The sequence below is a fragment of the Bos indicus genome, chromosome 24 (assembly GCF_029378745.1).
Source record: "Bos indicus isolate NIAB-ARS_2022 breed Sahiwal x Tharparkar chromosome 24, NIAB-ARS_B.indTharparkar_mat_pri_1.0, whole genome shotgun sequence".
NCBI classification, from domain to species: domain Eukaryota; kingdom Metazoa; phylum Chordata; class Mammalia; order Artiodactyla; family Bovidae; genus Bos; species Bos indicus.
In genome coordinates this window covers 58,707,633-58,724,842 of record NC_091783.1, presented here as the reverse complement: position 1 = coordinate 58,724,842, position 17,210 = coordinate 58,707,633, and positions in this window count along the sequence as shown.

Here is a 17,210-nt window from a genome sequence, read left to right as displayed (position 1 = left end):
CAGGCCATCACAGTATGTATAAGGTATTAAAAAGAGCTATGGGGGGGGATTAAGTAGGGTAGAGGAGTATGTCAACCCACTCCAGTGTTCTTGCCTGGAGAATCCCAGGGACGGGGGAGCCTGGTGGGCTGCCATCTATGGGGTCGCACAGAGTCGGACACGACTGAAGCGACTTAGCAGCAGCAGCAGCAGCAGAGGAGTATAGCAGTGGAGGGTGGGAGTGTGTATCTTAGGTGGGGCCTTCTGGGAAGACCGTCCAACAAACGGGTTGTGAGCAGAGGCTTTCGTGGAGAAGAGAGCCACAGCGATGCCAGCCGGGAACCACCCGCGGAGATGCACCTTGAGGAGACCTATTCAGTGTGCTCAAACACAGGCGCGGGCTCAGTGTGGCCGGGACAGAGTAAACCCGTAGGAGATGCCCTGGGAGGCGGCTGGGGCACGGAGAGCCTCCGGGGCCTCTGTTAGGACTGCACGTTTCCTTCTGGCCCTGAGGAAAGTCTTGAAGGGGCAAGGGCGGAAGCAGGGAAACCCACTGGGACTGTTGAAGGAAGTTCCTTGTTTCCTGTCTCCCTCTGCGAGCAGTTGCTGCTTGTCTGGTGTCTGCTTCCTCGTTAGACTAGAGACTCGGGGGAAGGAACTTTCTGTTTTTCTCTGCTGTGTTTCCAGCATCTGCTCTCATGCTCAGGACACAGTAGGATTCTGATCAATGTTTTATAGTGAATTTGACAGAATTACGCATTTAGTCTTCCCCAAACCCTATAAGGCAGATACTTTTACCATCTCTAATGTAGTCATACACTCAGAGGTAAAATAACTTGCCCAAGGTCACACAGCTGAAACATTTGTAACGGGTATATTTCAAAGCACGTTAATTTACCATCATGTTCATCCTATAGGATACATACAATCAGCCCACATTCTCCCCGCACGTTGGACCAAACATGACTTCAGAGAACGGGCCTCCATGATACAGAAGGCCAAGGTCACCCACTTGCTTCCACCATGTAATTTCCTAATGTATATGGAATTGACTTTCCTGACCTTCTGATACAAGGTGACCAGCAAATGTACACAGACTACCAACATATATTCTCAAGGAAATGAAAGAATCACAAAACCCTTACAGTTACTATTACATGGTATTGGGTATGGCCTAAAGATAACTGGGAATCAAGACTCAAAGAGAAATACAATAGATTAAATAACACATTCTCTAATAGAAGGAAACATGTTATCCTTCAGGGAAGGCTTCTTTTTTTTCTAATAGGAATGTATCAAATGATTATTAGTCACTGACCAACATACAAAACCATTTCTTAGGAAGCCTCATGGAGAAAGTGAGCAGAAGAAAGCATGTTTTCACTCACCTGTCTCTGCAGGGGGTTAATTTCCTGAGCTTCGGGTGTGTGTCTGATGGCTGAACTTAAGGAAAGGATAAAGCCTTGAGTAAACAGCCAACAGATCATTAAGATCAGCAGCTTTCAAACATTTTTGACATTGACTCAGTGGAAAAACACACACATTCTACACACTAACCCAGCACTTGTAATAACTGAAACAGATTTCATAAGATTCACCCTTGGTGTTGGAGAAGACTCTTGAGAGTCCCCTGGACTGCAAGGAGATCCAGCCAGTCCATTCTAAAGGAGATCAGCCCTGGGTGTTCTTTGGAAGGAATGATGCTGAAGCTGAAATTCCAGTACTCTGGCCACCTCATGCAAAGAGTTGACTCATTGGAAAAGATTCTGATGCTGGGAGGGATTGGGGGCAGGAGGAGAAGCGGACGACAGAGGATGAGATGGCTGGATGGCGTCACGGACTCGATGGACGTGAGTCTGAGTGAACTCCGGGAGTTGGTGATGGACAGGGAGGCCTGGCGTGCTGCGATTCACGGGGTCACAAAGAGTCGGACACGACTGAGCGACTGAACTGAACTGACCCTCACTATGTAACGATGCAGTCATGTGTTCTCTGTATGACTGCATTTTTTAAAAGACAAAATCCTCACAAACACTAAACTGATTTTATGACTTAGAAGGAGTGGTAGCCCACAGTTAGAAAACCACGTGCTTAGGCCACCTGCTTCTCACACTTTATTGTGTCCCTGAATCAGAATCACAGAGCAGGGGCTGAGGGGGAGAGGGGGCTCTACGACAGTGAGGATTCTGGTTCCACAGCTGTGGGCAGGGTGCAGTCTTAGACTTGCGTTCTAACACGCTCCAGGCAAGGTCACCACCGCTGCTCTGTGGCCACACTGAGCAGGAGGGACCCATCTGTTGTGCAGGAGTGTTACTCTGGGCTGTAGATAGGATCAGGAGAGGATGCGATTAATTTAGGATTCTGACAGGAGTCAGGGATGCACATGTGGCTATTATATTCCAATTACGCAATCCCTTGTGCCTACTACTTGCTCAAGAAAATATGGTTTCCTTGGGAAATGGCACATCTGAAGACACCTTCAAATAAAACTTATCTCACCATTAGCATTCGATGAGGAATCAAGTTGAAAGCCAGCAAAAGGGGAAAGAAGTGTCTAGAGGGAGAATGGAGACCCCGCTGGGGACGTGGGAGGATGGCGAATGCCAGCTTTGTGCAGGTTGCTGATATTGGGGAGGCCTGGCTCCCAGAGACGGGACAGAGAGGAAGTCCCGGCAGCCGGTCGGCTCAGCCGGTGCCGCCTCCTGCCGCCCGCGGGGCACCGTTTTCACCAGCGTCCCCACCCCGGCGAGTCAGGGGCTCGGGATTCTTGGCCGTCTCTGGCGGGATGACAACTTGGGTTTTGAATTCTAATTTCTCCAGTCTCTCTTCTGTGGCTTCTTATCCCCTTCTGTCTCTGACCTGCCAGCCACACCGGGAGTAGAAGCTGGGTGGAGGAATGATTAAGCCAGAAGGAAAGTTGTATCTATGGAGTCCTGTTTTGTTGTATAAATAGTTTTTATGATATGTGAGAGTGGAACTGTTTCCAAAGTCAAGTTTTGTTGGGTTTTCTCTTTTTTTCTTTAGCTGTAACCCATGGGCGTCTGGGGCGCTTTCTGCTTTGCCCCCCCCCCTCCACCCACAAACACAGTAATATCCTGGATCAGCCCTGAGTTGGCTCGGAGATGGCCGTTGACCTTCCTCCCCCAGAATCCTAGAGATAACGCACAGCGTCTCGTTAGTCTGCCATCATGCCATGTGATTGAAAGCCTGTGTCATGCAGAATACTTCTCTTCTGTACCAACGGGATCATTCATTTACAATTCAGTTAAAAGTCTCAGCCAAGACCGTCTATACAGATTGTAGAGAGCCACGTACGGGTAATTTGCCTTTGGAAAAAAAAATCTGGAGAGGAGAAAGGTGCCACAAATTGAATTAGGCTCAGATAGTTCAGAAAGGAAGTAACAGCTGGAAAACATTTCCGAGATCCCTCGGAGGCACTTCCAAGGTCAGCCGCCAAATACGCATTTCGTTCCAGGCTCATTCTACGTGCTGTTGGCTGCTGCGGTCCTTGCCACCAGCCAGCTTGACACACACTGAGCGTATAAATATTCACACGGCGTGGGGTGAGAGCCTTTAAACTGACAGGATGTGATTTGGGTGTTCCAAATAAGCGAAAGCAGCCCCAGGGGACAGGCTCTCCCAGCTCACGGGGCATCCTTCTGCCGAGGATCAAATCCGCGCCTGGCACAGGGCAGCACCTTCTCAGAGCCAGCACCTTCTCACTCCATTCATTGCACCCGAGTCTTCCTCTGGGGCCTGATTACTGGATTTGAAGTTCCACTCGGTGGCCTGTCCGTGGTCAGATGGGACTGCAAGGCTGCAGCCACCAGCACCCACATGGGCACCCTTTCCTCGGGCAGGTCAGTCTCTCTCCCGCCTTTTGCTTGATTCCAGAGGTCCCCAGTGAGACCAGGGATCTGGTTACTGTTCTTACGGTAGAGTTGCCTTGGGGTCCCTCAGGGCTAGGGGGTGCTGGTAGGGATCCTGGGTGCATGGAGGGGCCTCAGAAGAGTGAAGGACCGCCCTCTGAAGGATAGGGAAACTGCAACCGACACCCCAAAATACCAGGCCTCCCCACCCCCACCCCTCGCCGTGAGTCTGCCCAGGTCTGAAATCCTCACCACTAACTTCCCCTCTTAGGGGCCACCCACTCCGGTTACTGCTCTCAAAAGCTGGTTCATCCACTAGCCAGCAGGTACATGGAAAACTTAGTCATCTGACTCTATGTTGAGACCCAACTTCAGTTCAGTTCAGTCACTCAGTCGTGTCCAACTCTTTGCGACCCCACAAACCACAGCACGCCAGGCCTCCCTGTCCATCACCAACTCCCGGACTCCACCCAAACCCATGTCCATCGAGTTGGTGATGCCATCCAACCATCTCATTCTCTGTCATCCCCTTCTCCTCCTGCCCTTAATCCTTCCCAGCATCAAGGTCTTTTCAAATGAGTCAGCTCTTTGCATCAGGTGGCCAAAGTATTGGAGTTTCAGCTTCAACATCAGTCCTTCCAATGAACACCCAGGGCTGATCTGCTTTAGGATGGACTGATCTCCTTATAGTCAAAGGGACTCCCAAGAGTCTTCTCCAACACCACAGTTCAAAAGCATCAATTGTTCGGCGCTCAGCCTTCTTCACAGTCCAACTCTCACATCCATACATGACCACTGGAAAAACCATAGCCTTGACTAGACGGACCTTTGTAGACAAAGTAATTGAGACCCAAAGAGAAAGCAATTTGGAGGGAGTTTGTGATCTATAATCAGGAGGGAAAAACAGAACTAATCTCAAAGCTAAACTCCAGCAGGGCTAGTGTGAGGAAAGGAAGGTAGATTATAAGAGAATCCAAGATAGCAACCCATGGGCTCTGTCATCTCAAAGCACCTCTCCTCTAGTTCAGTGAATATTCTCTCATCACCATCAGTGGGAACTGGGAGGCTTCTGAGATGCTCCCATTGCTAGCTAGGTGCTACCGCCCCCGCCCCCGCCCATGTCATACTAGGGGAACGTGAAGGAATGAGTTCAGCCTCACTGGCAACAATTTGGATCAGGGCTGTGTCTGGGTCAGAGTTGTGCCAGGGGCTTCTCCACCTCCCACTCTTGCTACCTTCAGAGACCGCCTCCTTTCTTTCTCCCAGATGGAAGCTGGAAGCGGTGATGGTAGTTGTTCCAATCTGCCTCCTACCCTTCATCATAAACTGCTTGATGACAGGCATTAACATCTTCATCACTTCTGGGGAACCTAGAAGAGTTTGATGCACACACATTAACAGTTCAGAAAATGTTTGCAGGGAGCAGCCAGTTGCTAAGGATACAAACAAGTGGCCCCCAGTTACTTCCATTCACTCAGCTATTCAGCAAAGGATGCATCGGCTGACCGCTCTGTGACACGTGCTGTGTGAGCACTGGATGTGTGATAAATATCAAGGCCAGCTCTGGCCCCCGTCTTCATGGGCTTGTGAATGGAATCACAGGCCTATGAGGACACATACTGAAGCCCCATCACCTTTTAAATTTTTGTGCAAAAATTTTCCCAGGGATCTTTCATTTTACAGTTCAAAACTGGATGCTTCATTCTGGGCAACACCCCCAGACAACACTGGCCAACAGGACAGAGCCTGTCACAAAGCCTGCGTCTCTTTCTGCGGCCTCTTCTGCACTGTGTGTCTACGCTTGGGTTTAGCAAGCTGCAAAAGCCTGCTCAGGACGTAGAAATTTTCCTATTGAAGCAAAAGTGTGCCTTAAGCCGGAGCTGAGGTAAAAATCCACTAGGAACGCCCACAATGTAAAGTGAGCACCTTCAAACAGGTGGCACCCACTTCCCCACAGGACTTGCAGCTCCTATGCAGGATTGTGCTCCCCGCCAGCCCTCACTCAAGACAGGAGGGCTGGCAGAGGGAGATAGAGACCGGCTGGGACAGAAGACGGTGTTCTTGGGGCTGAGTTAGTCCCTACCCCCGGGGGTCGGGGCAGGGCGTTTCCCATCCCTGACTTCAAGTGAGATGCTGCTCCGAGAGGAGGACCCAGAGCAACGCGTTGCCTCTGGGAAGGTTCGAGGGCAGCTTGCTCTCCAGCTGGCTGTGTGCTGAACTGCTGAGCTTACCAGCCTGTGTGGCTCTTGCCGCAAAGCAAAGCCCAGCGCAGGCATCCCTGAGAAGATGCTCTTGGAGGCAAGGAGCCACGTTTGCTTTCCTCTTCATTATCTCAATTACGGGCCGAGATCTGTGAATCATTGCAGGCAAATCTGCACCTGTGTGTGTCTCTCCCTCCCACTCCGAAACCTAATGACCTCAGCGCTGGGTTTGCCACACATGTCTTCCAATTTTTACTTCCTCCTGGCATTCAGAAGAAATCTCTGGATTTCCTCACAGGCATCCCCCAGACACCGGGGCTTCCCCAGTGGCTCGGTGGTGAAGAATTTGCCTGCAAGGCAGGAGCCACAGGAGACATGGGTTCAATCCCTGGGTGGGGAAGATCGCCTGGAAGAGGGCATAGCAACCCACTCCAGTGTTCTTCCCTGGAGAATCCCATGGGCAGAGGAGCCTGGCGGGCTAGAGTCCATGGGGTTGCAACGAGTCAGACAGGACTGAAACGACTTGAACACATCTCCCCCGAACATTAGCTATGAAATACCAGGATGGTCACAGCTCAGACTTCTCTCTTCTATACCTCCAACTACCAAGGGGAAAAAGAGAGGGTTGCTTGGGCATGGGTGCCCTGAAGAGAGAGGATGTAGTAACACTTACACACAGGGAGGACTCACCTGCTCTGGTGAAGTCGGAGGCCTGGCACGAGTAGCCTCTCCCTCGGAGCCTGAAGGCACCTGGTTTCTCGTCCCTGGGAAGAAGACAGGGATGCCCCCTCCCCAGGCTGTGTGCAAGGGGTTCCCGCTTGCATGTGAAAGAGCGAGGAGGTGAGAAGACCGGAGGGAGCCCAGCCCAGGGCCCCTCCCCGCTTTGACCCCAACAGTGACCAGCGACCACGTCACACGTCCTGCCTGGCTCCCACCCTCCAGGAGCGTGAATTAGCAAAGAAGGGGGTGGAAGCATCTCAGAATAGACCCCTGCTCCCTTCCAAATGGACAGGCCCACAGCCCTGGCCTCTGCTGGCGGTGGGGAGCAGGGAAGAGCCAAGCTTGAGGTCAAGTTCAAGTTTAAAGGGTTTTTTTTTAATTGGTTATAATCCTGTAATTCGGCCATCAGATCACCTTACGGGAATAAATGTTGACTTGAATTTTTTTTAACTCTTTATTTTATATTGGAGAATAGCCGACCAACAATGTTGTGATAATTTCAGGTGGACACCAAACGGACTCAGCCGTACATAAATATGTGTCCATTCTCCCCCAAACTCCCTTCCCATCCAGGCTGCCGTGTAACAGTGAGCAGAGTTCCCTGTGCTCTACAGTGGGTCCTTGTTCGTTATCCATTGTAATACAGCAGTGTTTAAACGTCTGTCCAAACTCTCTAATCATCCCTTCCCCCTGTCCTTTACCCCAAGTTTAAAGTGTTTTAAATGATCAGACTTTGGTCTTAGATCCCAAAGGTGAATAGAGAGTTAGAATTTGGTCATGATTTTGTGAAAAGAGCCACAACCAAAAAAGGGGCAGGGGAGATCAAACAGAAGTTTTAAAAACATTTTCTATCCCTAATAAACTTAGACTTTTCAATAAACCCATTACAGATGTGATGCATTTTTTAATTAGTACTTTCAAGTTCACTTTATAGTTACTTCCTTGGGGATCTATTCAGATATCATAGTTATGCACAGGAATCGTCTGTTTTTTAAGTCTGCATGGGTCCAATCACCATCTAAAGCAAGTGCCTAAGGAACTGTGAATCTGAAAAAAATAGACATGCTCCTTTATCTTCATGAGATACAGCATCCCACTGCCGTCAGCACCATCCATCAGAACTCTGGGCTCTGTTTGCAGAAGAGAGAAGTCTTTGCTGTAACCATCCTGGTATTTCACAACTCATGTTGCTGGGGGATGCATGTGAGGAAATCGAGACACAGCAGGGACCTCTTTTGAATGCCAAGGGGAGCAAAGAATGGAAGACGTGTATGTCAAACCCAACGTTGAGGTCATTTGATTTCAAAACGGGTGGGAGAAACTGATGCTAGTGTGGACTGGCCTGCAAAGATTCATGATTCTTGGATCTCAGGCCCATAGTTGAGATTATGCTGTTGACATTGAGGATGTCCACATACATCTCTCTGTAATTATTCTTAATTGAGATTGACTGATTCTGGGGGAAGGGTGATGGTGGGATGGGAAGGAAAACAATTATTTTCTGGCCAGGTTTATCTAATTCTAACTTGTGGATTTGTGGAGGTCAGTCAGTAACACTGTTAAAATATTTAATATGTGTTTCATGATTTTTTAAATCTTTTTTTGAAAAAATACTTAAAAATATTATGATGTCTATTATATATCTGTAAATAATCTCATGGGGTAGAAAAAAATATAGATTAAAGAAGATTGTCCAGGAATTTCTCCGGTGGCCCAATGACTAAGACTCTGCCCTCCCAATTCGAGGGGCCCAGGTTCAATTCCTGGTCGGGGAACTAGATCCCACATGCTTTAACTAAAGATCTCACATGTAGCTATTAAGACCCAGTGCACAAATAAATACATATTTAAAAAAAAAAAAAAAAGATCGTCCATGAGCTGATAATTGTGAAAACTGAGTGTGGGTACATTGGTGTTCATTGTAATAGTCCCTCTACTTTTGTATGTTTAAAACTAAAACTGTCTATAATGAAAAGTCTTTCAAACCCGCATGAAGATTCAGTGGCTTAAAAATATCATTTGCTGGTTGTGCAACGGAAGTAGAGTGGAGGACAGGAAGCCTGGCGTGCTGCAGTCCACGGGGTCACAGAGTCAGACGAGACTGAGCGGCTGAATAACAACGTTGAATGGACGAGTCGTCTGGCTTAAGGCAAAGATCACAGTCCAGCGGCCACCTGGGAGTCAGCCTGTGGTTTGAGGGGACGCTCTGAGCCTTGTTTCTAGAAGGTCCTCACTTTACAGAGTCGCATCTGTCCTGGAGAAGTCAGAGGCATATGCTCTGGGTGAAATGAAATCCCATCTCTGTGGTTTTTATTCTGTTTTTCTTTTTGCTTCCTTGCATAATGGGTTCAGTGTCTGTGGAAGAGGCAGACACTACTGGGCAAGGTTTTTCCTCTAAACACTTCCAGTGGACTCATCTGTCTATTTGGGGATTTGTCACAAGCATTTCCTGACCCTTTCATTCCCATGGCCAGAGGCAAAAAGGCCAGGCCTAGATTCAGTCCCCACTGAAAAGAATCTCAAGCCCCAGCAAGCTAGGGACCTTTACAGGGAATTTGCTTCAGGCTTCTTTCCACGCCTCCAGGCCCCACGGCTTTGTCTCAGCTTCTCTCTACTCCCTTTGGTCTCAAACGACAGACAAGGGTAGAGAGGGATTCTGAGTCTCGTGCGGAAAGAGACTAAGGATTCTTCTTTTTTCCCAAGTCCCATTGGCCAACTTAGCAAATTCTAATTCTAAATGAAATCGAAACTTTGGTTTTCTGTAAAATAAATAAATACAGCACCTGCCATGGTGGAAACATCTCTGCTATTTATGGGAACCCAGCCATTCTTCCTCTTTCCGGTAGTAATGTCTGTCTTTCCTCTGGAGAACACACTTGATATAGCTGGAGTATGGTAGACCCCGCTGTTACCACAGAGGTGTACGCATAGATAATCCCTGCTTTTCCAGTCGTCATGTACAGATTCCTTACTGTTCTGAGCCACCAGGGGGAGTCGGACCTAAAGAAGGCTGAGCAACAAAGAACTGATGCTTTCAAACTGTGGTTTGGAGAAGACTCTCGAGAGTCCCTTGGACGGCAAGGAGATCCAACCAGTCCATCCTAAAGGAGATCAGTCCTGAATATTCACCGGAAGGACTGATGTTGAAGCTGAAGCTCCAATACTTTGGCCACCTGATGTGAAGAGCTGACTCATTGGAAAAGACCCTGATGCTGGGAAAGATTGAAGGCAGGAGGAGAAGGGGACAACGGAGAATGAGATGGTTGGGTGGCATCACTGACTCAATGGACATGAGTTTGGGCAAACTCCAGGAGATGGTGAAGGACAGGGAAGTCCATGAAGTCGCAAAGAGTCATACAGGACTTAGCGACTGAACAACCACAGTTAAGCAGTGTCAGAACCCATAGGTAATATGTATGAGGCGCAATGCTCTAGTGCTGTGCTGTGCTTAGTGGCTCAATCCTGTTTGACTCTTGGCCACCCCATGGACTGTAGTCCACCAGGCTCCTCTGTCCATGGGGCTACTCCAGGCAAGAATACTGCAGTGGGCTGCCATGCCCTCCCCAGGGGATCTTCCCAACCCAGGGATCGAACCAAGGTCTCCCACGCTGCAGGTGGATTCTTTACTCTCTGAGCCACCAGGAAGCCCAATGGTCCAGGGCAACCGCTTTAATAGTGGTTAGAATATACCTTCATGGTGTTTAATGATGCACAGGCTTGGGGACAGAGTGAGGCTGCTAATCCATGTGGACATCCACAAGGCCTCAACATCAAGAGTTGTTTAGGGACTTAAAAGCCCAAAGATGGGAGCTTTTGAGCAGCTCAGGACCAATTTCCTAGAATGCCCCTGATGGTGGCTGGAACCCATGCCAAATTCATGACCACATCTGTGACCCAGCAAAGACTGCTTCGCTTCCATGTTGACAGAGCCATGACAGAGTACTCTCTCCCAGAGAATCAGAAAATGACTCTTGCAACCTTAGAGAAGTCTCCAGAGTGAGTTGCATGGTTTAATGTAAAGAATTAGGAAGCCAATTTTGAACCTCTTCACCACCTGAAAAGACCCATGTGATTTCTTGCAGTTGGTGGATCTAGTTAGCAGTGAGAAAGACAGAGAGGTAGGTCTATTGGCGGAACTGGCCCAAAAAACTCAGGTAAGAGACTCTGGGATAGACCCGGGAAGCCAGGAGTGATGTAGGTGTGACCTGCAGCCCTTAAAATTAGACCTGTGAGGCAGAGACTGCTGTCCTTAACCTTCTCCCTTAGTAATAAAACTGGGTTTTAGCTGGGACTCGTGATCATACAAAATCAAGACTACATTTCCCAGCTTCCCTGGCAACTAGAGATGTTGTGTGACAAGGTACCAGTCAAAGAATGTGAGCAGAATTTTATGTTTAACTTCCAGAATATGTCCTTAAAGGAAGAATACATTCTCTTTTCCTCTTTCTTGCTGGCTGGGATTTCTTGCTGGCTGAGATGTAATGTTGAGAAGTTAAGCAGCCATGCTTACACCATGAACTGGACTATTGTTGTTCTTTGGTAGCTACATCATGTCCAACTCTTTGCAATCCCATGGACTGCAGCTCACCAAGATTCCCTGCCCTTCACTACATGCCAGAGTCTGCTCAAACTCATGTCCATTGATTCAGTGGTGCCATCCAACCATCCCATCCTCTGTCGCCCCCTTCTCCTCCTGCCCTCAATCCCTCCCTGCATCATAGTCTTTTCCAAAGAGTCGGCTCTTTGCATCAAGAGGCCAAAGTATTGGAGCTTCAGCATCGGTCCTTCCAGTGAATAGTCAGGGCTGATCTCCTTTAGGACTGACTGGTTGGACCTCCTTGCAGTCCAAGGGACTCTCAAGAGTCTTCTCCAGCACCTCAGTTTGGAAGCATCAGTTCTTTGGTGCTCAGTCTTCTTTATGGTGAACACCCACATTCATACATGGATTGTACTATAAAGGAGGGTAAAGTAGAAAGAAAATGGAGCCAGGGTCCCTGGTGATCATGGAGCCATTAAGCTAAACCTTGGCACCCCAACTCTGGACTTGTATGCAAGGGAAAAATGAACTGCCATCTCCTGTAACCACTGGAATTACTGACATTTATTAGTTTTTTTGTAATAATGCAGTCAAACAGCCTGACACAATTAAAAACCCTCAACAGACAAATTCTCTGCCAGTGAACATTAGCGAAAACAGCCAATTAGAAGACCCTCCAAAACTGTGCTCGTTGACAACAGCCCTCCAGCACCTCACCCCAGGATGGGTGAGATGGATTCTGAAAGGTCGGGAGTTATCTGACTTTCTCTGGCCGCGGCACTGGACAGCTTTGAATGGCTGCTTGCTCTCGTTCTTGCTTTTCTTCCCATTCCAAGGCTCTAATCTTAGGGACTTCCCTGGGGTCCAGCGGTTATGACTCGGAGCTTCCAATGCAGCAGTCATGGGTTTGATCCCTGGTCAGGGAATGAAAATACCACATGCCACGTGTTGCAGTCAAATAGAAAAAAGAAAAAGAAAGGAAAAAGTCTTTAAGAAAAATGGGCTCTAATCTTAGAAGGGAAGTGGTTAGATGCTACAACTTATGTGTTTGCCCACTTGCTCTTAGGGAAACTGCCTTCCCCTCCCCATGTATGTAAGAGGCTCCAACACTTGTCAGCACCCAGAGAGGGACTGAACGCCCACCCAGGAGGAGAAAACAGGTAGGAGAGGGAGATGTTAGCCCTGTGACTGTTAGACTTGAGTGGGGATCAGATTCACCCGAGGGCTTGTTAAACCAGACCAGCAGACTGACCCCACACCCAGAGCTTGTGATTCAGTATGGCTGGGGAAGGGCCAAAAAATTTGCATTTCTAACAAGTTCTGTGAGCCAGGTTTTCAGAATCCCTCCTGTCGACTAGAAATAGAAATAATGCTTAGGTGTCTTATTTCCATATTGGTCTTCTCTTTAACCAAAGGAAGTGTAACCAGGCAAAAATAATGAACATGTGTCAAAGTGGTCTTCACCAACGCAGAACTGAAAGAGAGGGCTGAATGACAAGCGAAAAAAAAATCCTTCAGAATGCATCCCATTTTTACAAGTGATGAGAGTGGGAGGAAAGGGGTCCTTTCAAGGAATCTGTGCAGAGACGTGTCCCCAGGGACCAAGGCAATCCTGGTGAAGGCGAAGCCTTAACCTTGGGAGGGAAGGTTTGTAGAAAGAAGCTGAGGTTTAGCTATGCTATTGAGAAAGAGGTGGGTGGAAATGAAATCAATTAAAAAAAAAAAAAAACAGAGTTACTGTGAAAGTATGTGCTGGCAGGAACAAGCACAAATCTTCTGTAGAATATACACCACTCAGAAAATTAGCACATGCAACAAGACTTTATAAGTACCAAACTACTTAAAAAAGTTTCTGGTTATAGTCAGATCTGAAGTGTGGTTATATGGTCTTTATTCTGGAGCAGTGAAGTTTGCTAATGGGATAAAAAGTTAGTGAAGGATGACTTCAAACTTTCAAAAAATGTGTCAGAGCAAAGAAAACTAACTTGAACAGTTCCAAATTTATATCAGCATTCTACCAGTTCAGGCAGAAGAGACCCCACGCTAAATATTTTCCTTTTTCTAAACAAAGAATTCCTGCCAGAATTATATTTGTTTGGTTTTCATGTCTTTCCTATCTTGAGCTATTTTAGGATGAGGAGTTATTGGGAGATGTATTCAAAAATGTTGATTACATTAAGCCAATCATTTGAAAATGTTACTTCTTTCCAAGAGGAAGTCATGTAGAACTTCTGAATTCATTTTGCACCAAAAGGAATTCCTACTTCCAGGAATATTTTGGAGTAGATATTGTGACAAAATACTCCTTTTGTGAACCTTAAGATGATGGATAAAAATGTAAAAAAAAAAAAAAAAAAAGTTTTTAAATGCCTTGACCTGGTGGGAAACTAAGAATTATTTGGAAGTCAAAAATGACAAATCCAGCGAGGCAATTGGGAATTTGGGTTGGCATTTACCTGGGGTATCTGCTAGTCCCCAGGCACCTGGAAAGTCCGTTTCCATGGGCCATGCACGTGTGCACTGGAAATAAAGTCTGGAGCAAAAGAGGGAGATTATCGTTTTGTGTCCCCCTGCAAAATTCATACATTGCAGTCCTAACCCCTGGTATACAAGAATGTAACCTTTTCAGACACAGGGTCACTGCAGATGTAATTAGGGGTTTTTTGGGGTTTTTTTTGAACTTTATTAAGTGTTTAATGCTAACGTCGAGAAGATTTCTGTTCTTTTTTAATGAATATTCATCTTTTAATTTATTTTTTATTGTAGTATAGTTAATCCACAATGTTGTGTCGTTAAGTTTTGAAATGGGGTCCCTCGGGTGAGCCCTACTTAGATACGACTGGTGTGAAGAAAAAGGAGAAGGGAACCTGGACACAGGCGCGCAGGGAGAGCACCGCACGATGAGCGGAGGCAGAGGCCAGGGTGACGCGCCTACAAGCCAAGGAGGCCGAAGACTGCCAGCAAGTCCCCAGAAGTTCGGGAAGAGGGGTGGGATAGTTTCTCCATTGCAGCCTTTGGAAAGAGTCAACCCTGGGGGGCCTTCATTTCAGTCCTCTGGCCTCCAGAATTACGGGAGACTAAACTGCTGCCATTTAAGCCACCCGGTCTATGGTGCTGGGCTTCCCTGGTGGCTCAGCTGGTAAAGAATCCGCCTGCAATGCGGGAGACCCAGGTTCGATCCCTGGGTTGGGAAGATCCCCTGGAGAAGGGAAAGGCTACCCACTCCAGGTCCGCGGTATTAGTTCTGGCAGCCGGAGCAGGCCAATCCCAGGGAACGGGGGTGGGCGAGGGTGACTGGATCAGAGGCCCCCACCCAAAGGCTGGACACAGTGTAACTCACTCAGCAGGTGAATGAAGGGGGAGGAAACACCCGCAGAGGAACCAGTCACGATGCGGGCAGCACAAGCCTGATTTCAGACTACCACTGTGAGGAGAAATACTCTGAGATGAAAATTTTGTTTAAAATGGCCCCAGGTGCGGACTTCCAGTGGTTAAGTCTCTGCGTTCTCAACGCAGGGGGTACAGGTTCCATACCTGAGTGGGAGCTCAGATCCTGCAGCCACTGGGTGTAGCCAAAACAGAGCCCAGGTGGACAGTGTTCCCAGGCAAACAGAGATCCCTCCAGACTGAACATAGTCTTAACTCCATTCTCAAAGAAAAATCCCACGGGTAACTTTCCAAGAAATATGAAACCATGGTCAAAAATCATTAAACACACATGAGGGAACAAGAGTGAGGGTTGATGGAAACAATGAAGTGCTGAAAGAGAGCCTCGGGGATCACAGATATGGAGACTTTAGAAGCAAGATGCGATTTTAGGAAAAAGGCATTGAAATTATGAAGAGGAACATGAGATTATCAAATGCGATCAGGGAAGTTTGGGGAAGAACCACAAAAGTTCTATAATTGAAAAATATAACCATTATTTTAAAGAATAAAATGGATCGTCTAATCCAAAGGTGAGTTATAGGAGAACTGATTAACTAGAAGAGAGATCTGAAGAAATTATGCAGACTACAGCAAAGAGAAAAAAAAATGAAAAATGTGAAGGAAAAGACGTCTGGGGCAACATGACTAAAATGAGCTGATCAGAATTCTAGATGGAAGTATTAGAAAGAAAATGACAAGGCAATAACCAAAGAGAAAATGGCTGGGAAGTTTCCTGAATTGTTGAAGACAGCATTTCTCAGATTCCGGAAGCCAAAAAAAAATTCTTTTTAATGCAGTTAAATGGAAAACCCGCCCACATATACACCATAGTAAAACTGAGGAAAACCAGGAGATCCAAAGACACAGATACAGGAACGACTAGAGAAAACTCTCATTATTGGCAGAATATATAATCTATTTTTTAAGAAATCATAACAAACAAGACTAACCAGGGGTTTCAGGGAAGTGAGCAGACACAAGATCAAAATACAGACATCAGTGGCTTTGCTCTGTGCCAGGCAGAAACAATTAGAACATCATTTTTAAAAGGTTCAGTTCACCATGGCAACATACACTGTAAAGAATCCAGAAATAAACCTAACAGGAAAGGTATGTGATCTTTTCATAGAAACTATAAAACTTTCCTAACAAATGTTTAAAAACAAACTGGACAAATGGCGGTAAATACCATGCTCTTGGATAGAAGGACCCAGGATTGTAAAGTTTTCTATTTCCCCAAAATTAATATAGACATTCCGAACAATCCCAAACAACATCCCAACAGGATTTTCTTTGACAAGCTCATCCCAAAATTTTAAAAGAAAAGTAAAAGCTCAAAACGAGCCATGCCGATTTTGAAAACAAAACAAAAGAGAAAGATTTGCCCAGTGAAATACTAAAACATATCATAAAGCCAGCATAATTAAAAGGGCAAGTATTTTCATATTAATACGGGAATAAATAGAAAATAAATCAAGGATAAACTAAGTATCAGAGACGGACTTGGGTATATATATATATCAAAATTTATTACATAATAAAATTGGCACTTCGAATCATTGACTAGATCGATACATGTTAGAATGTAAGCTTTCCATTTGGAAAACTAAGCCTGGGCCTTCACATCACAGTTGTTCAGTTCAGTTCAGTTCAGTCGCTCAGTCATGTCCGACTCTTTGCGACCCCATGAATCGCAGCACATCAGGCCTCCCTGTCCATCACCAACTCCCGGAGTTCACCCAAACTCATGTGCATTGAGTCAGTGATGCCATCCAGCCATCCCATCCTCTGTCATCCCCTTCTCCTCCTGCCCCCAATCCCTCCCAGCATCAGGGTCTTTTTCAATGAGTCAACTCTTCGCATGAGGTGGCCAAAGTACTGGAGTTTCAGCTTTAGCATCAATCCTTCCAAAGAACACCCAGGACTGATCTCCTTTAGAATGGACTGGTTGGATCTCCTTGCAGTCCAAGGGACTCTCAAGAGTCTTCTCCAACACTACAGTTCAAAAGCATCAATTCTTTGGTGCTCAGCTTTCTTCACAGTCCAACTCTCACATCCATACATGACCACTGGAAAAACCATAGCCTTGACTAGATGGACATCACAAGCACAAGTTAAATCCAATTAGATTAAATATAAATACAAAAACCTCATAGGATTTTTTTTAATGTATATAAGAACCTATACGAATGCCCTTAGTATATGTGAAACGTTTTTAATCAACCCCTAAAAAATTTTAAAGCATAAAGGAAAAAATGTAAATTTGACAACATCAAAATGTAATACTTTTATTTAAATGAAAAGATTCATATACAACAACAAAAAAGAAGACAAACGCTTTTATAGAAAATAAGTCATAATGGGAAATTCAGGGCAGGATGATGGATAAACATGAGAAGCTCAGATTCAGTAAAAATCCAAGAAATGCAAATGTTTTTAAAAATTGAGATAATCTCACCCAAAAGAATGCCAAAG